This window comes from Pseudophryne corroboree, unplaced genomic scaffold (genome assembly GCF_028390025.1).
Source record: "Pseudophryne corroboree isolate aPseCor3 unplaced genomic scaffold, aPseCor3.hap2 scaffold_99, whole genome shotgun sequence".
In the NCBI taxonomy this organism is placed as follows: Eukaryota; Metazoa; Chordata; class Amphibia; order Anura; family Myobatrachidae; genus Pseudophryne; species Pseudophryne corroboree.
The window spans coordinates 639,332-663,429 of NW_026970570.1; the positions used below are offsets into that span (position 1 = coordinate 639,332).

General features: G+C 45.9%; 16 non-coding genes and 2 pseudogenes across 16 annotated transcripts; 5 read left to right on the forward strand and 13 right to left on the reverse strand.

Moving 5' to 3' along the window:
• Positions 1 to 66: 66 nt before the first annotated feature.
• LOC135049348 (U1 spliceosomal RNA) lies at positions 67 to 230 on the reverse strand. Its single transcript, XR_010241108.1, has one exon. It is a non-coding gene; the product is annotated as a U1 spliceosomal RNA (small nuclear RNA).
• A 691-nt stretch (positions 231 to 921) lies between these two features.
• LOC135049543 (U1 spliceosomal RNA) lies at positions 922 to 1,063 on the reverse strand (annotated as a pseudogene).
• Positions 1,064 to 1,215: 152 nt separating this feature from the next.
• On the reverse strand, positions 1,216 to 1,379 carry LOC135049249 (U1 spliceosomal RNA). Its single transcript, XR_010241014.1, has one exon. It is a non-coding gene; the product is annotated as a U1 spliceosomal RNA (small nuclear RNA).
• A 614-nt stretch (positions 1,380 to 1,993) lies between these two features.
• LOC135049517 (U1 spliceosomal RNA) lies at positions 1,994 to 2,156 on the reverse strand. The gene has a single exon (XR_010241264.1). It is a non-coding gene; the product is annotated as a U1 spliceosomal RNA (small nuclear RNA).
• Positions 2,157 to 2,308: 152 nt separating this feature from the next.
• On the reverse strand, positions 2,309 to 2,472 carry LOC135049361 (U1 spliceosomal RNA). The gene has a single exon (XR_010241120.1). It is a non-coding gene; the product is annotated as a U1 spliceosomal RNA (small nuclear RNA).
• Positions 2,473 to 3,142: 670 nt separating this feature from the next.
• On the reverse strand, positions 3,143 to 3,305 carry LOC135049592 (U1 spliceosomal RNA). The gene has a single exon (XR_010241327.1). It is a non-coding gene; the product is annotated as a U1 spliceosomal RNA (small nuclear RNA).
• Positions 3,306 to 3,457: 152 nt separating this feature from the next.
• Positions 3,458 to 3,621, reverse strand: LOC135049362 (U1 spliceosomal RNA). Its single transcript, XR_010241121.1, has one exon. It is a non-coding gene; the product is annotated as a U1 spliceosomal RNA (small nuclear RNA).
• Positions 3,622 to 4,292: 671 nt separating this feature from the next.
• Positions 4,293 to 4,455, reverse strand: LOC135049578 (U1 spliceosomal RNA). The gene has a single exon (XR_010241315.1). It is a non-coding gene; the product is annotated as a U1 spliceosomal RNA (small nuclear RNA).
• A 152-nt stretch (positions 4,456 to 4,607) lies between these two features.
• Positions 4,608 to 4,771, reverse strand: LOC135049231 (U1 spliceosomal RNA). The gene has a single exon (XR_010240997.1). It is a non-coding gene; the product is annotated as a U1 spliceosomal RNA (small nuclear RNA).
• Positions 4,772 to 5,442: 671 nt separating this feature from the next.
• On the reverse strand, positions 5,443 to 5,605 carry LOC135049527 (U1 spliceosomal RNA). The gene has a single exon (XR_010241273.1). It is a non-coding gene; the product is annotated as a U1 spliceosomal RNA (small nuclear RNA).
• A 152-nt stretch (positions 5,606 to 5,757) lies between these two features.
• On the reverse strand, positions 5,758 to 5,921 carry LOC135049294 (U1 spliceosomal RNA). The gene has a single exon (XR_010241056.1). It is a non-coding gene; the product is annotated as a U1 spliceosomal RNA (small nuclear RNA).
• A 671-nt stretch (positions 5,922 to 6,592) lies between these two features.
• Positions 6,593 to 6,749, reverse strand: LOC135049664 (U1 spliceosomal RNA). Its single transcript, XR_010241373.1, has one exon. It is a non-coding gene; the product is annotated as a U1 spliceosomal RNA (small nuclear RNA).
• A 144-nt stretch (positions 6,750 to 6,893) lies between these two features.
• On the forward strand, positions 6,894 to 7,009 carry LOC135049055 (U5 spliceosomal RNA). The gene has a single exon (XR_010240824.1). It is a non-coding gene; the product is annotated as a U5 spliceosomal RNA (small nuclear RNA).
• A 270-nt stretch (positions 7,010 to 7,279) lies between these two features.
• LOC135049065 (U5 spliceosomal RNA) lies at positions 7,280 to 7,395 on the forward strand. The gene has a single exon (XR_010240834.1). It is a non-coding gene; the product is annotated as a U5 spliceosomal RNA (small nuclear RNA).
• Positions 7,396 to 7,681: 286 nt separating this feature from the next.
• LOC135049045 (U5 spliceosomal RNA) lies at positions 7,682 to 7,797 on the forward strand. Its single transcript, XR_010240814.1, has one exon. It is a non-coding gene; the product is annotated as a U5 spliceosomal RNA (small nuclear RNA).
• Positions 7,798 to 8,072: 275 nt separating this feature from the next.
• LOC135049144 (U5 spliceosomal RNA) lies at positions 8,073 to 8,188 on the forward strand. The gene has a single exon (XR_010240911.1). It is a non-coding gene; the product is annotated as a U5 spliceosomal RNA (small nuclear RNA).
• A 5,355-nt stretch (positions 8,189 to 13,543) lies between these two features.
• On the reverse strand, positions 13,544 to 13,617 carry TRNAN-AUU (transfer RNA asparagine (anticodon AUU)). The gene has a single exon. It is a non-coding gene; the product is annotated as a tRNA-Asn (tRNA).
• Positions 13,618 to 22,899: 9,282 nt separating this feature from the next.
• Positions 22,900 to 23,078, forward strand: LOC135049654 (U1 spliceosomal RNA; annotated as a pseudogene).
• Positions 23,079 to 24,098: the final 1,020 nt, after the last annotated feature.

The window sequence follows — 24,098 nt, forward strand, 5'->3', positions numbered from 1 at the left end:
CTCGAAAGAAGAACAAGGCTAGAGGAAGATCTGAGACAAAGAAATCTGACCTTTACCAGAGCTGACCAGAGGAAAGCACAAACACAGTCCCCCACTACCACAAATAATGCAGTCGAGTTTCCCACATTTGGGGAAATCACAGGGGTCAGCATACCCAGAATGCAATGAATGAACCTCACCCTGGGAGAACAATCTTCATGACCATGGTATCTCCTATGCAAAATAAGTATGATTTGGGATAGGGCTGGGGAGGGCCGCTGCTCAGGCACATCTCTGTCAAGTAAAGGAGATTCAACTGAGGCAGCACAAGGGAACTCTCATCTGGGGACAACAACTGCAGGGAGAACACATATTTTCAGATGAACATGGGAGGGCAGAAGGCTGCCTAATACTGAAGCACCCCCAAAAAACAAACCAAATGCAACTACTAGTGCAAGCATTCCTTGGGGAAGGCCTGCAGCAGATGGATTTGCATATGGTGATGTCATCCAAGCAGTGGGTCAAAGTTGGCTTCAACCCTCGTCTGCATATGAAAATAAAAAAGGGGTGTGCAGGGCATGGCGGCCTTTTGCGGCGCTTGGATGACCCCTAGTTCGCATTAAACACCTCCACCCTCCTTCCGTGTGGGGCTCATGTTGGCTATGCCCAAGCCCCTGAAGCATTCAAGCTGATTTCTTGCAGCAGCTGGGCACTGTAACAGCTCCAGAGCTGCTCTGTAAAGCAAGTAAAAGGGTGTGGGCCCTGCAGCACTACCTGTATTTTGCATTGTGCGTTGGAAGGCACAAAGTAAGCAGACGGGGAAGTCAGGATAGTGCACAAGGGCATAGAAGGGAGCGGCTCAAGAAAAGAGAAGTGGAAACAGGCAGCAAACTAGGCTGGAGAGGGACCTGAGACAAAGAGATCTAAATTATATGAGAGCCGACCAGGGGAAACACAAATTATGCAGTCAAGTGTCCCACATTTGGGGAAATCGCAGGAGCAGCACACCCAGAGTGCAATGGGTGAGCCTTGCCCTGGGAGAAGCACCTTCATGATCATAGTATCTCACCTGGCAGGTAAGTAGGAGTTGGGCTAGAGCTGGGGAGGGTTGCTGCTCGGGTACCCCCCTGTCAAGTGAAGGAGATCCAACTGAGGCAGCACAAGGGAACTCTCGAAAGAAGAACAAGGCTAGAGGAAAATCTGAGACAAAGAAATCTGACTTTTACCAGAGCTGACCAGAGGAAAGCACAAACACAGTCCCCCACCTCCACAAATAATGCAGTCGAGTTTCCCACATTTGGGGAAATCACAGGGGTCAGCATACCCAAAATGCAATGAATGAACCTCACCCTCGGAGAACAATCTTCATGACCATGGTATCTCCTATGCAAAATAAGTATGATTTGGGATAGGGCTGGGGAGGGCCGCTGCTCAGGCACATCTCTGTCAAGTAAAGGAGATTCAACTGAGGCAGCACAAGGGAACTCCCATCTGGGGACAACAACTGCAGGGAGAACACATATTTTCAGATGAACATGGGAGGGCAGAAGGCTGCCTAATACTGAAGCACCCCCAAACAACAAACCAAATGCAACAACTAGTACAAGCATTCCTGGGGGAAGTTCTGCAGAAGACGGATTTGCATACGGTGATGTCATCCAAGCAGTGGGCCAAAGTTGGCTGGAACCCTCATCTGCATATGAAAAGAGAAAAGGGGTATGCAGGGCATGGCGGCCTTTTGCGGCGTTGGATGACCCTTAGTTCGCATTAAACACCCCCACCCTCCTTCGGTGTGGGGCTCATGTTGGCTATGCCCCAGCCCCTGAAGCATTCAAGCTGATTTCTTGCAGCAGCTTGGCACTGTAACAGCTCCAGAGCTGCTCTGTACGGCAAGTAAAAGGGTGTGGGCCCTGCAGCACTACCTGTAGTTTGCATTGTGCATTGGAAGGCACTTAAGAAAAGAGAAGTGGAAACAGACGGCAAACTAGGCTGGAGAGAGACCTGAGACAAAGAGATCTGAAGTATACGAGAGCCGACCAGGGGAAACACAAATTATGCAGTCAAGTTTCCCACATTTGGGGAAATCGCAGGAGCAGCACACCCAGAGTGCAATGGGTGAGCCTTGCCCTGGGAGAAGCACCTACGTGATCATAGTATCTCACCTGGCAGGTAAGTAGGAGTTGGGCTAGAACTGGGGAGGGTCGCTGCTCGGGTACCCCCCTGTCAAGTGAAGGAGATCCAACTGAGGCAGCACAAGGGAATTCTCGAAAGAAGAACAAGGCTAGAGGAAGATCTGAGACAAAGAAATCTGACTTTTACCAGAGCTGACCAGAGGAAAACACAAACACAGTCCCCCACTACCACAAATAATGCTGTCGAGTTTCCCACATTTGGGGAAATCACAGGGGTCAGCATACCCAGAATGCAATGAATGAACCTCACACTGGGAGAATAATCTTCATGACCATGGTATCTCCTATGCAAAATAAGTATGATTTGGGATAGGGCTGGGGAGGGCCGCTGCTCAGGCACATCTCTGTCAATTAAAGGAGATTCAACTGAGGCAGCATAAGGGAACTCTCACTGGGGACAACAACTGCAGGGAGAACACATATTTTCAGATGAACATGGGAGGGCAGAAGGCTGCCTAATACTGAAGCACCCCCAAACAACAAACCAAATGCAACAACTAGTGCAAGCATTCCTGGGGGAAGGCCTGCAGCAGATGGATTTGCATATGGTGATGTCATCCAAGCAGTGGGTCAAAGTTGGCTTCAACCCTTGTCTGCATATGAAAAGAGAAAAGGGGCGTGCAGGGCATGGCGGCCTTTTGCGGCGCTTGGATGACCCCTAGTTCGCATTAAACACCTCCACCCTCCTTCGGTGTGGGGCTCATGTTGGCTATGCCCCAGCCCCTGAAGCATTCAAGCTGATTTCTTGCAGTAGCTGGGCACTGTAACAGCTCCAGAGCTGCTCTGTACGGCAAGTAAAAGGGTGTGGGCCCTGCAGCACTACCTGTAGTTTGCATTGTGCATTGGAAGGCACAAAGTAAGCAGACGGGAGAAGTAAGGATAGTGCGCAAGGCCATAGAATGGAGCGGCTTAAGAAAAGAGAAGTGGAAACAGACAGCAAACTAGGCTGGAGAGAGACATGAGACAAAGAGATCTGAATTATACGAGAGCCGACCAGGGGAAACACAAATTATGCAGTCAAGTTTCCCACATTTGGGGAAATCGCAGGAGCAGCACACCCAGAGTTCAATGGGTGAGCCTTGCCCTGGGAGAAGCACCTACGTGATCATAGTATCTCACCTGGCAGGTAAGTAGGAGTTGGGCTAGAGCTGGGGAGGGTCGCTGCTCGGGTACCCCCCTGTCAAGTGAAGGAGATCCAACTGAGGCAGCACAAGGGAATTCTCGAAAGGAGAACAAGGCTAGAGGAAGATCTGAGACAAAGAAATCTGACTTTTACCAGAGCTGACCAGAGGAAAACACAAACACAGTCCCCCACTACCACAAATAATGCTGTCGAGTTTCCCACATTTGGGGAAATCACAGGGGTCAGCATACCCAGAATGCAATGAATGAACCTCACACTGGGAGAATAATCTTCATGACCATGGTATCTCCTATGCAAAATAAGTATGATTTGGGATAGGGCTGGGGAGGGCCGCTGCTCAGGCACATCTCTGTCAAGTAAAGGAGATTCAACTGAGGCAGCATAAGGGAACTCTCATCTGGGGACAACAACTGCAGGGAGAACACATATTTTCAGATGAACATGGGAGGGCAGAAGGCTGCCTAATACTGAAGCACCCCCAAACAACAAACCAAATGCAACAACTAGTGCAAGCATTCCTGGGGGAAGGCCTGCAGCAGATGGATTTGCATATGGTGATGTCATCCAAGCAGTGGGTCAAAGTTGGCTTCAACCCTCGTCTGCATATGAAAAGAGAAAAGGGGCGTGCAGGGCATGGCGGCCTTTTGCGGCGCTTGGATGACCCCTAGTTCGCATTAAACACCTCCATTCTCCTTCGGTGTGGGGCTCATGTTGGCTATGTCCCAGCCCCTGAAGCATTCAAGCTGATTTCTTGCAGTAGCTGGGCACTGTAACAGCTCCAGAGCTGCTCTGTACGGCAAGTAAAAGGGTGTGGGCCCTGCAGCACTACCTGTAGTTTGCATTGTGTATTGGAAGGCACAAAGTAAGCAGACGGGAGAAGTCAGGATAGTGCGCAAGGCCATAGAATGGAGCGGCTTAAGAAAAGAGAAGTGGAAACAGACAGCAAACTAGGCTGGAGAGAGACCTGAGACAAAGAGATCTGAATTATACGAGAGCCGACCAGGGGAAACACAAATTATGCAGTCAAGTTTCCCACATTTGGGGAAATCGCAGGGGCAGCACATCCAGAGTGCAATGGGTGAGCCTTGCCCTGGGAGAAGCACCTTCATGATTATAGTATCTCACCTGGCAGGTAAGTAGAAGTTGGGCTAGAGCTGGGGAGGGTCGCTGCTCGGGCACACCCCTGTCAAGTGAAGGAGATCCAACTGAGGCAGCACAAGGGAACTCTCGAAAGAAGAACAAGGCTAGAGGAAGATCTGAAACAAATAAATCTGACTTTTACCAGAGCTGACCAGAGGAAAGCACAAACACAGTCCCCCACTACCACAAATAATGCAGTTGAGTTTCCCACATTTGGGGAAATCACAGGGGTCAGCATACCCAGAATGCAATGAATGAACCTTACCCTGGGAGAACAATCTTCAAGACCATGGTCTCTCCTATGCAAAATAAGTATGATTTGGGATAGGGCTGGGGAGGGCCGCTGCTCAGGCGCATCTCTGTCAAGTAAAGGAGATTCAACTGAGGCAGCACAAGGGAACTCTCATCTGGGGACAACAACTGCAGGGAGAACACATATTTTCAGATGAACATGGGAGGGCAGAAGGCTGCCTAATACTGAAGCACCCCCAAACAACAAACCAAATGCAACAACTAGTGCAAGCATTCCTGGGGGAAGGCCTGCAGCAGATGGATTTGCATATGGTGATGCCATCCAAGCAGTGGGTCAAAGTTGGCTTCAACCCTCGTCTGCATATGAAAAGAGAAAAGGGGCGTGCAGGGCATGGCGGCCTTTTGCGGCGCTTGGCTGACCCCTAGTTCGCATTACACACCTCCACCCTCCTTCGGTGTGGGGCTCATGTTGGCTATGCCCCAGCCCCTGAAGCATTCAAGCAGATTTCTTGCAGCAGCTGGGCACTGTAACTGCTCCAGAGCTGCTCTGTACGGCAAGTAAAAGGGTGTGGGCCCTGCAGCACTACCTGTAGTTTGCATTGTGCGTTGGAAGGCACGAAGTAAGCAGACGGGAGAAGTCAGGATAGTGCGCAAGGGCATAGAAGGGAGCGGCTCAAGAAAAGAGAAGTGGAAACAGACAGCAAACTAGGCTGGAGAGAGACCTGAGACAAAGAGATCTGAATTATACGAGAGCCGACCAAGGGAAACACAAATTATGCAGTCAAGTTTCCCACATTTGGGGAAATCGCAGGGGCAGCACAACCAGAGTGCAATGGGTGAGCCTTGCCCTGGGAGAAGCACCTTCATGATCATAGTATCTCACCTGGCAGGTAAGTAGGAGTTGGGCTAGAGCTGGGGAGGGTCGCTGCTCGGGTACCCCCCTGTCAAGTGAAAGAGATCCAACTGAGGCAGCACAAGGGAACTCTCGAAAGAAGAACAAGGCTAGAGGAAGATCTGAGATAAAGAAATCTGATTTTTACCAGAGCTGACCAGAGGAAAGCACAAACACAGTCCCCCACTACCACAAATAATGCAGTCGAGTTTCCCACATTTGGGGAAATCACAGGGGTCAGCATACCCAGAATGCAATGAATGAACCTCACACTGGGAGAACAATCTTCATGACCATGGTATCGCCTATGCAAAATAAGTATGATTTGGGATAGGGCTGGGGAGGGCCGCTGCTCAGGCACATCTCTGTCAAGTAAAGGAGATTCAACTGAGGCAGCACAAGGGAACTCTCATCTGGGGACAACAACTGCAGGGAGAACACATATTTTCAGATGAACATGGGAGGGCAGAAGGCTGCCTAATACTGAAGCACCCCCAAACAACAAACCAAATGCAACAACTAGTGCAAGCATTCCTGGGGGAAGGCCTGCAGCAGATGGATTTGCATATGGTGATGTCATCCAAACAGTGGGTCAAAGTTGGCTTCAACCCTCGTCTGCATATGAAAAGAGACAAGGGGCGTGCAGGGCATGGCGGCCTTTTGCGGCACTTGGATGACCCCTAGTTCGCATTACACACCTCCACCCTCCTTCGGTGTGGGGCTCATGTTGGCTATGCCCCAGCCCCTGAAGCATTCAAGCTGATTTCTTGCAGCAGCTGGGCACTGTAACTGCTCCAGAGACGCTCTGTAAGGCAAGTAAAAGGGTGTGGGCCCTGCAGCACTACCTGTAGTTTGCATTGTGCGTTGGAAGGCACGAAGTAAGCAGACGGGAGAAGTCAGGATAGTGCGCAAGGGCATAGAAGGGAGCGGCTCAAGAAAAGAGAAGTGGAAACAGACAGCAAACTAGGCTGGAGAGAGACCTGAGACAAAGAGATCTGAATTATACGAGAGCCGACCAGGGGAAACACAAATTATGCAGTCAAGTTTCCCACATTTGGGGAAATCGCAGAAGCAGCACACCCAGAGTGCAATGGGTTGCCTTGGGAGAAGCACCTTCATGATCATAGTATCTCACCTGGCAGGTAAGTAGGAGTTGGGCTAGAGCTGGGGAGGGTCGCTGCTCGAGCATCCCCCTGTCAAGTAAAGGAGATTCAACTGAGTCAGCACAAAGGAACTCTCATCTGGGGACAACAACTGCAGGGAGAACACATATTTTCAGATAAAAATCTTGGTCATGCTCTGGTTTCTCTTCAGAACGAACAAATCTTTCGCCTTTTACTAAAGATTTCCGTGGAGAGGAGCAAAACCGAGTTTTATCTCAATTTTTGCATGCCCCATCTTTTTGGGGTTTCTTTTATCGGTTTAAAGATAGAATGAGTGTGCTTTAATGTAAGCTCATTTGCATAGAAATGACAGTAAATGTTTGTTTCTTTTCAAACAGAACTTTCTTGACCATGCTACTTGATTGAAAGATCTGGGAGCACATGGAATACAGTACAAACCATGCTTATAGCAAGGAGAAGACAGGTGAGAAATCTGCTTTCTTTCAAATTGGGCGCTCACTTTGATCTGAATGAGGACTGCTGGCACGGCACTCAGGCGACAGGTGGAATCTTGGTCATGCTCTGGTTTCTCTTCAGAACGAACAAATCTTTCGCCTTTTACTAAAGATTTCTGTGGAGAGGAGCAAAACTGAGCTTTATCTCAATTTTTGCATGCCCCATATTATTGGGGTTTCTTTTATCAGATTAAAGACAGAACGAGTGTGCTTTCTTGTTAGCTTTAATGTAAGTTTATTTGCATAACAATGACAATAAATGTCTGTTTCTTTTCAAGCAGAACTTTCTTGACCATACTAATTGCTTGAAAGATCTGGGAGCACATGGAAAAGAGTACAAACCATGTTTATAGCAAGGGGAAGCCTGGTGAGAAATCTGCTTTCTTTCTTTCAAATTGGGTGCTCACTTTGAGCTGAATGAGGACTGCTGGCATGGCACTCAGGCGACAGGTAGAATCTTGGTCATGCTCTGGTTTCTCTTCAGAACGAACAAATCTTTCGCCTTTTACTAAAGATTTCCGTGGAGAGGAGCAAAACTGAGTTTTATCTCAATTTTTGCATGCCCCATCTTATTGGGGTTTTATTTTATCGGTTTAAAGATAGAACGAGTGTGCTTTAATGTAAGCTCATTTGCATAGAAATGACAGTAAATGTTTGTTTCTTTTCAAACAGAACTTTCTTGACCACACTAATTGTTTGAAAGATCTGGGAGCACATGGAAAAGAGTACAAACCATGTTTATAGCAAGGGGAAGCCTGGTGAGAAATCTGCTTTCTTTCATTCAAATTGGGTGCTCACTTTGAGCTGAATGAGAACTGCTGGCATGGCACTCAGGCGACAGGTGGAATCTTGGTCATGCTCTGGTTTCTCTTCAGAACTAACAAATATTTCGCCTTTTATTAAAGATTTCCGTGGAGAGGAGCAAAACTGAGTTTTATCTCAATTTTTGCATGCCCCATATTATTGGGGTTTCTTTTATCAGTTTAAAGACAGAACGAGTGTGCTTTCTTGTTAGCTTTAATGTAAGTTTATTTGCATAACAATGACAGTAAATGTTTGTTTCTTTTCAAACAGAACTTTCATGACCATGCTACTTGCTTGAAAGATCTGGGAGCACATGGAAAACAGTACAAACCATGCAGTATCACAAGAGCCTTTATTTGATCTTTCATGAAGATAGAGCAGAATTGAGGACACGTCAACAATTTCTGCCAAAGGTGGTTCATCTTTCCACATGGTGTCTTTGGCCACTGACACCTTCGTTGAGTCAAAGTCTCTGGCTGTGGTCAGAACTTTGAAAATTTATGTCACCAGAACGGTTCAGATTAGGAAAACAGAGGCTCTGTTTGTCCTGTATGCTCCCAACAGGATTGGGTGTCCTGCTTCCATGCAGACCATTATGCGCTGGATCTGTGGTAAGATTCAGCATGCTCATTCCACGGCAGGATTGCCGTTACTGAATTAGGTGAAGACCCATTCTACTAGAAAGGTGGGTTCATCCTGGGCTGCTGGTCGGGGAGTCTCGGCATTGCAACTTTGCAGAGCAGCTATTTAGTAAACACTTTTGCTAAGTTTTACAAGTTTGATACCTTGGCTGATGATAACCTCAAGTTGGGTCATTCGGTGCTGCAGAGTCGTACGCACTCTCCCACCCGTTCAAGAGCTTTGGTATAACCCCATGGTTCTTAATGTGACCCCAGCATCCTCTAGGTCGTATGAGAAAATAGGATTTTAATACCTACCGGTAAATCCTTTTCTCTTAGTACGTAGAGGATGCTGGGCACCCGTCCCAGTCCATACTGTGTCTGCAGTTATTACTTGTGGTTATACACATGTTGTGTTACGGTTCTGGTCAGCTTTTTGCTGCAATTGTTCATGCCGTTGGCTTGTGTTCTGTTGAATGCCACGTTCTGCGGCATGCTTAAGGTGTGAGCTGGTAAGATGCTCACCTTAGTTTAACAATAAATCCTTTCCTCGAAATGTCCGTCTCCCTGGGCACAGTTCCTATAACTGGATTCTGGAGGAGGGGCAAAGAGGGAGGAGCCAGTTCACACCCTTTGAAAGTCTTAAAGTGCCCATGTCTCTTGCGGATCCCGTCTATACCCCATGGTTCTTAATGTGACCCCAGCATCCTCTATGGACTAAGAAAAAAGGATGCCCTTGTGTACTATCCTGACTTCTCCTCCCGTCTGCTTACTTTGTGCCTTCCAACGCACAATGCGAACTACAGGTGGTGCTGCAGGGCCCACACCCTTTTACTTGCCTTACAGAGCAGCTCTGGAGCTGTTACAGTGCCCAGCTGTTGCAAGAAATCAGCATGAATGCTTCAGGGGATGGGGCATGGCCAACATGAGCCCCACACCAAAGGAGGGTGGGGGTGTTTAATGCGAACTAGGGGTCATCCAAGCACTGCAAAAGGCCGCCATGCCCTGCATGCCCCTTTTCTCTTTTTATATGCAGATGAGGGTTCCAGCCAACTTTGGCCGACTGCTTGGATGACATCACCGTATGCAAATCCGTCTGCTGCAGACCTTCCCCCAGGAATGCTTGTACTAGTTGTTGGATATGGTTTGATATTTGATGGTGCTTAAGTATTAGGCAGCCTTCCGCCCTCCCATGTTCATCTGAAAAGATGTGGTCTCCCTGCAGTTGTTGTCCCCAGACGAGAGTTCCCTTGTGCTTCCTCAGTTGAATCTCCTTAACTTGACGGGGGAGGGGCTGCCCGAGCTGCCACCCTCCCCAGCCCTATCCCAACTCATACTTATTTTACATATTAGATCTCTTGATCATGAAGATTGTTCTCACAGGGTGAGGTTCATCCATTATATTTTAAAATAGGAAGGTACAAATTACATATTTGAATCGCATCTATGTGCTGGATTCAAATGCCCCCCCCCCCCTTCCTTTCTCAATTGTGCCCGTCAGCAGCTATTCTTAGGTTGCTGCCAATGGGTGTGACACATTAATTTCTTCTGTGGGGTACACTGGACTCCACAAGGATTCACATTGGGGTGTAGAGTAGGATCTTGATCTGAGGCACCAACCGGCTCAAAGCTTTTGACTGTTCCCAAGATGCTCAGCGCATCCTCCTCTATAACCCCGCTTCCATGAACAGGGAGCTCAGTTTGTAGTTGGTGCCTTCAGTAGCAGGCCACTTAACAGGGGCCTGCCTCAGGCAGCCTATTCTTAGCTATTAATTTTGACAAGAAAAGAAGAACTTGTTTTATGATAATCTACAAGGGCTGCAGCAGGCTAGGTCTAATAGACATCTTTACTGCAGCTTCATCACTCCCAGCGGCGCTGTATACTCCCGTGCCCTGGTTGCTGGGTCACTGCAGCGGAGGCTCCGGTTTCTTCCTAAGGTCAGTCACACACACACACCGCCCTTCCGGATCACGAGGCCGCTGATAAAGGGGAGCGTGGCCGTAGGGGGTGGGCCGTGTGCGCACTGGGGTGGACACTGATTACTGGGCAGCCGCTCCACTAGCCACCAGGTACAGTTAAGGAGCACAGGTCTGGGGGTTTTTCTCCTATATTAACCCAATTTTGTACTGCCCGCAGCGCATTGTGATAGGTAATAGGGCCTGATTCAGGTTGGATTGCAATCACAATAAGCGATCCAACTGCAAAAATTGCTAAGAGCATATGCATGTGCCTGCATGCGATCGCCTCTGCCTGTCAATCGGGGCAGGGGGGGAGAGTGGGGTCAGCAACACTCCATTTCCAAGTCAGGGATGGAGCAGTGCGGGGGCAAGGCTTCAAAATGGGGTCTGCAATGGAGGAGACACAGGGGGCGTGGTCACAGCGGCTGTATGACATCACATTCAGCCGCTGTGATCACAAAAATGGTGGCGGCTTCCTGCGCGCACATACAGTCTGCACCAGCAGGAGGCTACACCATTGTTTATGATCACGCTGAACTGCAGTGCGACTGCAATTACAGCATGGTCAAGAAGGGAGGTGTCATACTGGGTGGCCATGCCCTGTCACTGTGCAGGAGCCAGCACCGCTTACACACTAGTCCCCGGGTGCAGCCCCCAACCCCCGGGACACCCGGAGCAACAAAATGTAGATTCAGGCCACCAGGCCACGCCCCTACCTATGAAATCATGCCTCCTTTTTACCATTGCGCTGCTTATTTGCACGCACTGCATTACAATCTCCCTCGCCACCTCTCTGGGTGTCACCAGTGATAGTGACACCTCTGCCATGCTTGTAGCAGCTGGTCCAAAGATCTATGCCTCAAGCCCTGAGTGTTTGCCCTTGTGACTTGTTGATCATGATAGCGAAGCAGATGCTTACAGAAAACTGCAGGGGCTTAGATTGAAAATAAAAAAAATTGATGGGTATAAGGTAGAGAGGAGCGGGTTCGGTTCTCCGAGAACCGAATTCCCCACGAACTCCACGTTGTTTACACTGGTCTGAGGCAGGCTCGGTTGTTCCCGCCTGACTCGGAAAACCTGAACAAGGGAAAATGTCATCATCCCGCTGTCGGATTCTCGCGAGATTCGGATATTATATATAGAGCTGCGCGTTGCCGCCATTTTTACTCGTGCATTGAAGAGAGAGCGGAGAGGACGTGGCTATGTTCTCTCAGTGGAAATCTCAATATCAGTGCTCAGTATCAGTGGTTACTTATTGCTGCTCAGTAATACTAGTAGTGTGTCTCTCCTGCTCAGTGTCAGTTCTCAGTAGTATCCTCATCAGTGCTCAGTATCACTGCTCATTGTCTTGTGCTGCATTGTGGTGCTCAGCATACTACAGTACATTACTAATAGTCCAGTGCTGCATCTTGCTGCTCAGTGTCAGTTCTAGTATCCTCATCAGTGCTCACTATCACTGCTCATTGCATTGTGGTGTTCTGTATACTACAGTAATATAGTAACATAGTTTTTGAGGTTGAATAGAGGCAAATTGCCCATCGTGTTCAACCTGTTTTAAGTTGTGATGATTCTACATACTTGCTGAATAATGTTTTATGACTAGTTAGCTACTATAACTCATGTTACCCCCGGATTAACCTTGTTGATATTTTAAGTATTATAACCTTGGATAGCTTTTTCATTCAGAAATGTATCCATTCCTTTTTTAAATCCAATTACAGAGTCCGCCATTACCACCTTCCCTGGCAGGGAATTCCACATCCTGATTGCCCTAACAGTTAAGAACCCTTTCCTCCATTGCGTTCTGAACTTTCCTCCAGTCGCAGCGAGTGACCACGTGTTCTTTTAATAAATAATTCCTCTGATAACTCTTTGTTATGTATCTTTACATATTTGAAGATATTAATAATATCTCCTCTTAGGCACCTCTTTTCTAGTGTATACATATTCAGCCTAGTAAGTCTTTCCTTATAGTCCAGTACTTTTAGGCCTTTAATCAATTTAGTCTTCAGGATCTCTCGGACTTCCATGAGCAGCAGAGTAGTGCAATGGAAGGATGCTAGGCCCATAACCCAGAGGTCGATTGATCGAAACTATCCTCTGCTATGTGCATTTTTTTTTTATAATTAAAGTAATCAAAAACTGGGATTGATATTTTGGCTCTTTTATTTTTACTTAAAGTACAATAACTTTTATCATTTTAATTTGTTTTAATAGTATATTGACAGCATTGTTTTCTTTAAAAAATGCACTTAATTTTCTTTACCCTATTACTGAAATGGTAATTGACAAAAACAAACTACATTGTCACCAGAAGAGCAATGCAAAATGTACAAGTGATATATTAAAATCATCTTCCATCTTGAATTTCAATGATGCATTGGGACAACAATTTTGTGAGAAACATCTTCACCCATAAAGAAAGATTTTCTTAATTCCTTACCTGTGTGCTGATTAGATATTACCTTGTTTTCACATTAAACAGACTTCCACATGAGAAAGCAGCAAGGATGCAGTAACGTTTATGTTTCCTGGTGTCAACCTGTATTATTTCAGTAGACATTGAAATGAGGATGCATCTTGCTGCCTTTCCAATGTAGCAAGTTTAATTCAGTAATAGGTGAAAAAACATTCCTACAAAGGTGTTAATCAGAGACTTGGCTTTGTGGACACTTTTCAGAGAGCAAATTTGTTAGCATAAAAATAAAGTCAGAAAATGAAGAGCTGTTTAATCACTCAATTGGACTTTTCTGCCAGCATAATTTTTTTTTCTCTGCAACCCACTGCTAAATTGTGCTTCCTAGCTGTTTTTTATAAAATCACTTAATCAAATCTAACTCTGATTACATCAGAGAAGGCCAGGTACCCTACATCATAAGAGGGGGTTTGAAATTTTGACTTGTCTACTTAAAGATCACCAAAATCTGATCACAAGGTCAATTACATCCCTGGGTGGGATTGAACCACCAACCTTTTGGTTAATAGCCAAACATGCTAACCGATTGCACCACAGAGACACCTCGTAAAAGTTTATTCTGACAAAGGCTAATAAGCATCAATCTAGAACGTTTCCTAGAAAAACTTTAAAAAGTCAATAATCTGGAGAGTTTTTGTAAGAAACACATTGCTACTTTCCCATGATGAGTGAGTGCTTCAGGATCTCTTGCACTTACATAAGCAGCAGAGTACTGCAACGGAAGCATGCTGGGCCCATAACCCAGAGGTAGGCAGATTGAAACTATCTTCTGCTATATGCATTGTTTTTTGTTAATTAAAGTAATCCAAAACTGGGATTGATATTTTGGCTCTTTTATTTTTACTTAAAGTACAATAACTTTTACCATTTTAATTTGTTTTAATAGTATATTGACAGTATTGTTTTCTTTCAAAAATCCACTTAATTTTCTTTACCCTATTATTAAAATGGTAATTGACAAAAACAAACTACATTGTCACCAGAAGAGCAGTACAAAATGTACAAGTGATATATTAAAATCATCTTTCCACTTGAATTTCAATGATGCTTTGGTGCAACAATTTTTTGAGAAACATCTTCACCCATAAAGAAAGATTTTCTTAATTCCTTACCTGTGTGCTGATTAGATATCACCTTGTTTTCACATTAAACAGACTTCCCCATGAGGAAGCAGCAAGGATGCAGTGACGTTTATGTTTCCTGGTGTCAACCTGTATTATTTCAGTAGACATTGAAATGAGGATGCATCTTGCTGCCTTTCCAATGAAGCAAGTTTAATTCAGTAATAGGTGAAAAACCATTCCTACAAAGGTGTTAATCAGAGACTTGGCTTTGTGGACACTTTTCAGAGAGCAAATTTGTTAGCATAAACATAAAATCAGAAAATGAAGAGCTGTTTAATCACTCAATTGGACTTTTCTGCCAGCATAATTTTTTTTCTCTGCAACCCACTGCTAAATTGTGCTTCCTAGCTGTTTTTTATAAAATCACTTAATCAAATCTAACTCTGATTACATCAGAGAAGGCCAGGTACCCTACACCATAAGAGGGAGTTTGACATTTTGACTTGTCTACTTAAAGATTACCAAAATCTAATCACAAGGTCAATTACATCCATGGGTGGGATTGAACCACCAACCTTTTGGTTAATAGCCAAACATGCTAACCGATTGCACCACAGAGACACCTCGTAAAAGTATATACTGACAAAGGCTAATAAGCATTCATCTAGAACGTTTCCCAGAAAAACTTTAAAAAGTCAATAATCTGGAGAGTTTTTGTAAGAAACACATTGGTACTTTCCCATGATGAGTGAGTGCTTCAGGATCTCTTGCACTTACATGAGCAGCAAAGTACTGCAACGGAAGCATGCTGGGCCCATAACCCAGAGATAGGCAGATTGAAACTATCCTCTGCTATATGCATTGTTTTTTGTTAATTAAAGTAATCCAAAACTGGGATTGATATTTTGGCTCTTTTATTTTTACTTAAAGTACAATAACTTTTACCATTTTAATTTGTTTTAATAGTATATTGACAGTATTGTTTTCTTTCAAAAATCCACTTAATTTTCTTTACCCTATTATTAAAATGGTAATTGACAAAAACAAACTACATTGTCACCAGAAGAGCAGTACAAAATGTACAAGTGATATATTAAAATCATCTTTCCAGCTTGAAATTCAATGATGCTTTGGTACAACAATTTTGTGAGAAACATCTTCACCCATAAAGAAAGATTTTCTTAATTCCTTACCTGTGTGCTGATTAGATATCACCTTGTTTTCACATTAAACAGACTTCCCCATGAGGAAGCAGCAAGGATGCAGTGACGTTTATGTTTCCTGGTGTCAACCTGTATTATTTCAGTAGACATTGAAATGAGGATGCATCTTGCTGCCTTTCCAATGAAGCAAGTTTAATTCAGTAATAGGTGAAAAACCATTCCTACAAAGGTGTTAATCAGAGACTTGGCTTTGTGGACACTTTTCATAGAGCAAATTTGTTAGCATAAACATAAAATCAGAAAATGAAGAGCTGTTTCGTCACTCAATTGGACTTTTCTGCCAGCATAATTTTTTTTCTCTGCAACCCACTGCTAAATTGTGCTTCCTAGCTGTTTTTTTATAAAATCACTTAATCAAATCTAACTCTGATTACATCAGAGAAGGCCAGGTACCCTACACCATAAGAGGGGGTTTGAAATTTTGACTTGTCTACTTAAAGATCACCAAAATCTGATTACAAGGTCAAATACATCCCTGGGTGGGATTGAACCACCAACCTTTTGGTTAAAAGCCAAACATGCTAACCGATTGCGCCACATAGACACCTTGCAAAAGTAGATACTGACAAAGGCTAATAAGCATTCATCTAGAACGTTTCCTAGAAAAACTTTAAAAAGTCAATAATCTGGAGAATTTTTGTAAGAAACACATTGGTACTTTCCCATGATGAGTGAGTGCTTCAGGATCTCTTTCACTTACATGGGCTATTAACCAAAAGGTTGGTGGTTCAATCCCACCCAGGGATGTAATTGACCTTGTGATCAGATTTTGGTGATCTTTAAGTAGACAAGTCAAAATTTCAAACCCCCTCTTATGGTGTAGGGTACCTGGCCTTCTCTGACATAATCAGAGTTAGATTTAATTAAGTGATTTTATAAAAAACAGCTAGGAAGCACAATTTAGCAGTGGGTTGCAGAGAAAAAAATAACATTTTAAACCTACCGGTAAAAAATTTTTCTCGTAGTCCGTAGAGGATGATGGGGACTCCGTAAGGACCATGGGGGATAGACGGGCTCCGCAGCAGACATGGGCACTTTAAGAAAGACTTTAGATCTGGGTGTGCACTGGCTCCTCCCTCTATGCCCCTCCTCCATACCTCAGTTAGAGAAACTGTGCCCAGAGGAGACGGACAGTACGAGGAAAGGATTTTTGTTAATCCAAGGTCAAGATTCATACCAGCCACACCAATCACACCGTATAACTTGTGATATACTACCCAGTTAACAGTATGAAAACAACATAGCATCAGTCCAAGACCGATGAAAACTAACATATAACCCTTATGTAAGCAATAACTATATACAAGTCTTGCAGAAGTAGTCCGCACTTGGGACGGGCACCCAGCATCCTCTACGGACTACGAGAAAAAGATTTACCGGTAGGTTTAAAATCTTATTTTCTCTTACGTCCTAGAGGATGCTGGGGACTCCGTAAGGACCATGGGGATTATACCAAAGCTCCCAAACGGGCTCCTGCGGATGACTCTGCAGCACCGATTGAGCAAACAGGAGGTCCTCCTCAGCCAGGGTATCAAACTTATAGAACTTTGCAAAGGTGTTTGAACCCGACCAAGTAGCAGCTCGGCACAGCTGTAGTGCCGAGACCCCTCGGGCAGCTGCCCAAGAAGAGCCCACCTTCCTAGTGGAATGGGCCTTGACTGAATTAGGCAACGGCAATCCCGCCATAGAATGCGCCTGCTGAATCGTGTTACAGATCCAGAGAGCAATAGTCTGCTTTGAAGCAGGGGTGCCAATCTTGTTGGCTGCATACAGGACAAACAGTGCTTCTGTTTTTCTGACTCTAGCCGTTCTGGCCACGTAAATTTTCAAAGCCCTGACCACATCAAGGGACTCGGAATCCTCCAAGTCACGCGTAGCCACAGGCATCACGATAGGTTGGTTCATATGAAAGGATGAGTCCACTTTTAGCAGGAATTGAGGACGGGTCTGCAATTCCGCTCTATCCATATGGAAAACCAGATAGGGGATTTTATGTGATAAAGCTGCTAATTCCGACACTCGCCTAGCGGAAGCCAAGGCTAATAACATGACCACCTTCCAAGTGAGATATTTAAACTCCACCATTTTAAGTGGTTCAAACCATAACCTTAACACCACGTTAAGGTCCCAAGGGACCACCGGAGGTACAAAAGGAGGCTGAATATGCAGTACTCCCTTCACAAAAGTTTGTACTTACTTCAGGAAGAGAGGCCAATTCCTTTTGAAAGAAAATGGATAAGGCCAAAATCTGAACCTTAATAGAGCCTAATTTTAGGCCCAAATTCACTCCAGTTTGTAGGAAGTGAAGGAAGTGGCCCAGGTGGAATTCTTCCGTATGAGCATTCCTGGCCTCACACCAAGAAACATATTTTCGCCATATACAGTGATAATGTTTAGATGTCACGTCCTTCCTAGCCTTTATTAGCGTAGGAATGACCTCATCTGGAATACCCTTTTCCGCTAGGATCCGGCGTTCAACCGCCATGCCGTCAAACGCAGCCGCGGTAAGTCTTGGAACAGACAGGGCCCCTGTTGCAACAGGTCCTGTCTTAGAGGAAGTGGCCACGGATCTTCTGTGAGCATTTCCTGCAGATCTGGATACCAGGTCCTTCGCGGCCAATCTGAAACAATGAGAATTGTTCTTACTCCTCTTTTTCTTACTATTATCAACACCTTGGGTATGAGAGGTAGAGGAGGAAATACATAGACCGACCGGAACACCCACGGTGTCACTAGGGCGTCTACAGCTACTGCCTGAGGGTCTCTTGACCTGGTGCAATACCTCTGTAGCTTTTTGTTGAGGCGGGACGCCATCATGTCTATCTGGAACAGTCCCCACCGACTTGCAATCTGTGCGAAGACTTCCTGATGGAGTCCCCACTCTCCTGGATGTAGGTTGTGTCTGCTGAGGAAGTCTGCTTCCCAGTTGTCCACTCCCGGAATGAACACTGCTGACAGTGCGCTTACATGATTCTCCGTCCAGCGAAGAATTCTGGTGGCTTCCGCCATCGCCACTCTGCTCCTTGTGCCGCCTTGGCGGTTTACATGAACTACTGCGGTGACGTTGTCTGACTGGATCAGAACTGGTTGGTCGCGAAGTAAGGTCTCCGCTTGACATAGGGCGTTGTATATGGCCCTTAGCTCCAGGATGTTGATGTGAAGACAAGTCTCCTGACTTGACCAAAGACCTTGGAAATTTCTTCCCTGTGTGGCTGCTCCCCAACCTCGGAGGCTCGCGTTCGTGGTCACCAGGATCCAGTCCTGAATGCCGAACCTGCGGCCCTCTAGAAGGTGAGCACTCTGCAGCCACCACAGGAGAGATACCCTGGCCCTGGGGGACAGGGTGATCAACTGATGAATCTGTAGATGTGACCCGGACCACTTGTCCAGTAGGTCCCATTGCAAGATCCTCGCATAGAACCTGCCGAAGGGAATGGCCTCGTATGATGCCACCATCATTCCCAGGACTCGAGTGCAGTGATGCACTGACACCTGTTTTGGTTTCAATAGGTTCCTGACCAGAGTCATGAGTTCCTGGGCCTTTTCTATCGGAAGATAAACCCTTTTCTGGTCCGTATCCAGAATAATGCCCAAGCAAAGTCAGACGAGTCGTAGGAACCAACTGCGACTTCGGGATATTGAGAATCCAGCCGTGTTGCTGTAACACCTTCAGTGAAAGTTATACGCTGTTCAGCAACTGCTCTCTTGATCTCGCTTTTATGAGGAGATCGTTCAAGTACGGGATAATTGTGACACCTTGCTTTCGCAGGAGCACCATAATTTCCGTCATTACCTTGGTGAAAATTCTTGGAGAAAATTCTGGAGAGACCAAACGGCAACGTCTGAAATTGGTAATGACAATACTGTACCGCAAATCTTAGGTACGCCTGATGAGGTGGATAAATGAGTACATGAAGGTATGCATCCTTTATGTCCAGAGATATCATAAAATCCCCCCCTTCTAGGCTGGCGATGACCGCTCTTAGCGATTCCATCTTGAACTTGAACCTTTTCAAGTATAGGTTCAGGGATTTTAAATTTAATATGGGTCTGACCAAACCGTCCGGTTTTGGGACTACAAACAGGGTCGAATAATTTCCCTTTCCTTGTTGAAGCAGGGGAACCTTGACCACCACCTGTTGAAGATACAATTTGTGAATTGCATTTAACACTATCTCCCTTTCCTGGGGAGAAGATGGTAGGGCCGATTTGAAAAACCGGCGAGGAGGCACCTCTTCGAATTTCAGCTTGTAACCCTGAGAAACAATTTCTATTGCCTAGGGATCCACCTGCGAATGAACCCAGATGTGGCTGAAAACTCGAAGACGTGCCCCCAACTGGGCGGACTCCTTTAGCGGAGCCCCAGCGTCATGCAGTGGATTTTGTAGAGGCCGGGGAGGACTTCTGTTCCTGGGAACTAGCTGTGTTGTGCAGCTTCTTCCCTCTGCCCTTACCTCTGGCAAGAAACGACGCACCTCGTACTTTCTTGTTTCTCTGTGATCAAAAGGACTGCATTTGATAATGTGGTGCTTTCTTAGGCTGTGAGGGAATATAAGGCAAAAAATTTGATTTACCAGCTGTAGCTGTGGAGACTAGGTCCGAGAGACCTTCCCCAAACAATTCCTCACCCCTGTAAGGTAAAACCTCCATATGCCTTTTTGAGTCGGCATCACCTGTCCATTGCCGGGTCCATAGGACTCATCTAGCAGAAATCGACATAGCGTTTATTCTAGAACCCAGTAGACTAATGTCACTTTGAGCATCTCTCATATATAGGACAGCATCTTTTATATGCCCTATGGTCAATAACATAGCATCCTTATCTAGGGTCTCAATCTCTGCTGATAAGGTATCTGTCCATGCTGCCACCGCGCTACAACCCCGGCCGACGCAATTGCCGGTCTGAGTAAGGTACCAGAATGTGTGTAAATGGACTTTAGGGTAACCTCCTGCTTGCGGTCAGCAGGGTCCCTGATGGTAGCCGTATCCTGGGATGGCAGCGCTACCTTTTTGGATAAGCGTGTCAATGCTTTATCCACCCTAGGGGAGGATTCCCACCGTATCCTGTCCATTGGCGGGAAAGGATACGCCATAAGAATCCTTTTGGGAATCTGCAGCTTTTTGTCTGGAGATTCCCAAGCTTTTTCACATAATTCGTTCAACTCATGTGAGGGGGGAAAGGTTATCTCAGGTTTCTTTCCCTTATACATGTGTACCCTCGTGTCAGGGACAGGGGACTCTGTGATGTGCAAAACATCTTTTAGTGCAATAATCATATATCGAATACATTTAGCCAATTTTGGCTGTAACTTTGCATCATAGTAGTCGACACTGGAGTCAGAATCCGTGTCGGTATCTGTGTCAACTATTTGGGATAGTGGGCGCTTTTGAGACCCGAAGGTCCCTGCGACATAGGGACAGGCATGGGTTGACTCCCTGACTGTTCCCTAGCTTCAGCTTTGTCTAATCTCTTGTGTAATAAGTTTACATTAGCACTTAAAACATTCCACATATCCATCCAGTCAGGTGTCGGCGTTGTCGATGGAGACACCACATTAATTTGCTCCTGCTCCTCTCTAGGAGAGCCTTCTACCTCAGACATGTCGACACACGTGTACCGACACACCATACACTCAGGGAATCCTCTTATCTGAGGACAGTTCCCCAACAAGGCCCTTTGGAGAGACAGAGAGAGAGAGTATGCCAGCACACACCCCAGCGCTATATGACCCAGGAAAAAAACACAATAATTTTATGTTTACCCAGTAGCGCTGTATTTCCATATATATATGCGCCTAATTATGTGCCCCCCTCTTCTTTAAGACCCTCTTTCTACCGTGGTATAAGCAGGGGAGAGTCCGTGGAGCTTCCCCTCAGCGGTGCCGTGGAGAAAATGGCGCTGGTGAGTGCTGAGGGAGAAGCCCCACCCCCTCAGCGACGGGCTTCTGTCCCGCTCAAATATAGTAAAAAAATGGCGGGGGCTCTTATATATATATATACAGTGCCTAGCTGCATATATATTTAATTTGCCAAAGAGAGGTCTATATTGCTGCCCAGGGCGTCCCCCCTGCGCCCTTCACCCTTACACTGACTGCCGTGTGAGAGGTGTATGGGAGCAATGGAGCACAGCTTTACTGCTGTGCGTTACCTCAGTGAAGATCATGAAGTCTTCCGCCGCCTCTGAAGTCTTCTTTTCTTCTCATACTCACCCGGCTTCTATCTTCCGGCTCTGCGAGGGGGACGGCGGCGCGGCGCTGGGACGGACGGCGAGGGTGAGACCTGCGTACCGATCCCTCTGGAGCTAATGCTGTACAGTAGCCTAAGAAGCAGAGCCTATCAACTCACAGAAGTAGGTGTGCATCTCTCCCCTCCGCCCCTCGATGCAGAGAGTCTGTTGCCAGCAGGCTCCCTGAAAATAAAAAAATCTAACAAATATACTTTCTGTCAGGAAACTCAGGAGAGCTCCCTGAAAAGCACCCAGTCTCCTCTGGGCACAGTAGTAAACTGAGGTCTGGAGGAGGGGCATAGAGGGAGGAGCCAGTGCACACCCAGATCTAAAGTCTTTCTTAAAGTGCCCATGTCTCCTGCGGAGCCCGTCTATCCCCCATGGTCCTTACGGAGTCCCCAGCATCCTCTAGGACGTAAGAGAAAAATTATGCTGGCAGAAAAATCCAATTGAGTGATTAAACAGCTCCAGAGCTGCTCTGTAAGGCAAGTAAAAGGGTGTGGGCCCTGCAGCACTACCTGTAGTTTGCATTGTGCATTGGAAGCCTAGTTTGCTGTCTGTTTCCACTTCTTTTTTCTTGAGCCCCTCCCGTCTATACCCTTGTGCACTATCCTGACTTCTCCTCCCGTCTGCTTACTTTGTGCCTTCCAAAGCACAATGCAAACTACAGGTAGTGCTGCAGGGCCCACACCCTTTTACTTGCCTTACAGAGCAGCTCTTGAGCTGTTACAGTGCCCAGCTGCTGCAAGAAATCAGCGTGAATGCTTCAGGGGCTGGGGCATGGCCAACATGAGCCCCACACCGAAGGAGGGTGGGGGTGTTTAATGCGAACTAGGGGTCTCGCACAATGCGAACTACAGGTAGTGCTGCAGGGCCCACACCCTTTTACTTGCCATACAGAGCAGCTCTGGAGCTGTTACAGTGCCCAGCTGCTGCAAGAAATGTGAACTAGGGGTCATCCAAGTGCCGCAAAAGGCCGCCATGCCCTGCACGCCCCTTTTCTCTTTTCATATGCAGACGAGGGTTGAAGCCAACTTTGACCCACTGCTTGGATGACATCGCCATATGCAAATCCATCTGCTGCAGGCCTTCCCCCAGGAATGCTTGCACTAGTTGTTGCATTTGGTTTGTTGTTTGGGGGTGCTTCAGTATTAGGCAGCCTTCTGCCCTCCCATGTTCATCTGAAAATATGTGTTCTCCCTGCAGTTGTTGTCCCCAGATGAGAGTTCCCTTGTGCTGCCTCAGTTGAATCTCCTTTACTTGACAGAGATGTGCCTGAGCAGAGGCCCTCCCCAGCCCTATCCCAAATCATACTTATTTTGCATAGGAGATACCATGGTCATGAAGACTGTTCTCCCAGGGAGCGGTTCATTCATTGCATTCTGGGTATGCTGACCCCTGTGATTTCCCCAAATGTGGGAAACTCGACTGCATTATTTAATGCGAACTAGGGGTCATCCAAGCACCGCAAAAGGCCGCCATGCCCTGCATACCCCTTTTCTCTTTTCATAAGCAGACGAGGTTTGAAGCCAACTTTGACCCACTGCTTGGATGACATCACTTGCTGCCTTTCCAATGAAGCAAGTTTAATTTAATAATAGGTGAAAAACCATCCCTACAAAGGTGTTAATCAGATACTTGGCTTTGTGGACACTTTTCAGAGCACAAATTTGTTAGCATAAAATAAAGCCAGAAAATGAAGAGCTGTTTAATCACTCAATTGGATTTTTCTGCCAGCATATTTCTTTTTCTCTGCAACCCACTGCTAAATTGTGCTTCCTAGCTGTTTTTATAAATTCACTGAATCAAATCTAACTCTGATTACATCAGAGAAGGCCAGGTACCCTACACCATAACAGGGGGTTTGAAATTTTGACTTGTCTACTTAAAGATCACCAAAATCTGATAACAAGGTCAATTAAGTCCCTGGGTGGGATTGAACCACCAACCTTTTGGTTAATAGCCTTACTGATTGCGCCACAGCAACACTTTGCAAAAGTCCATAATGACAAAGGCTAATAAGCATTCATCTAGAACGATTCCTAGAAACATTTTAAAAAGTCAATAATGTGGAGAGTTTTTGTAAGATGTTTCTTCCATCAACCAATGAAGAAACACATTGGTACTTTCCCATGATGAGTGAGTGCTTCAGGATCTTTTGCACTTACATGTGCAGCAGAGTACTGTAATGGAAGTGCTGGGTCCATAATCCATAACCCAGAGGTAGGCAGATTGAAACTATCCTCTGCTATATGCATTTTTCTTTGTTAATTAAAGTAATCCAAAACTGGGATTGATATTTTTGCTCTTTTATTTTTACTTAAAGTACAATAACTTTTACCATTTTAATTTGTTTTAATAGTATATTGACAGTATTGTTTTCTTTCAAAAATCCAATTAATTTTCTTTACCCGATTATTAAAATGGTAATTGACAAAAACAAACTACATTGTCACCAGAAGAGCAATACAAAATGTACAAGTGATATATTAAAATCATCTTTCCAGCT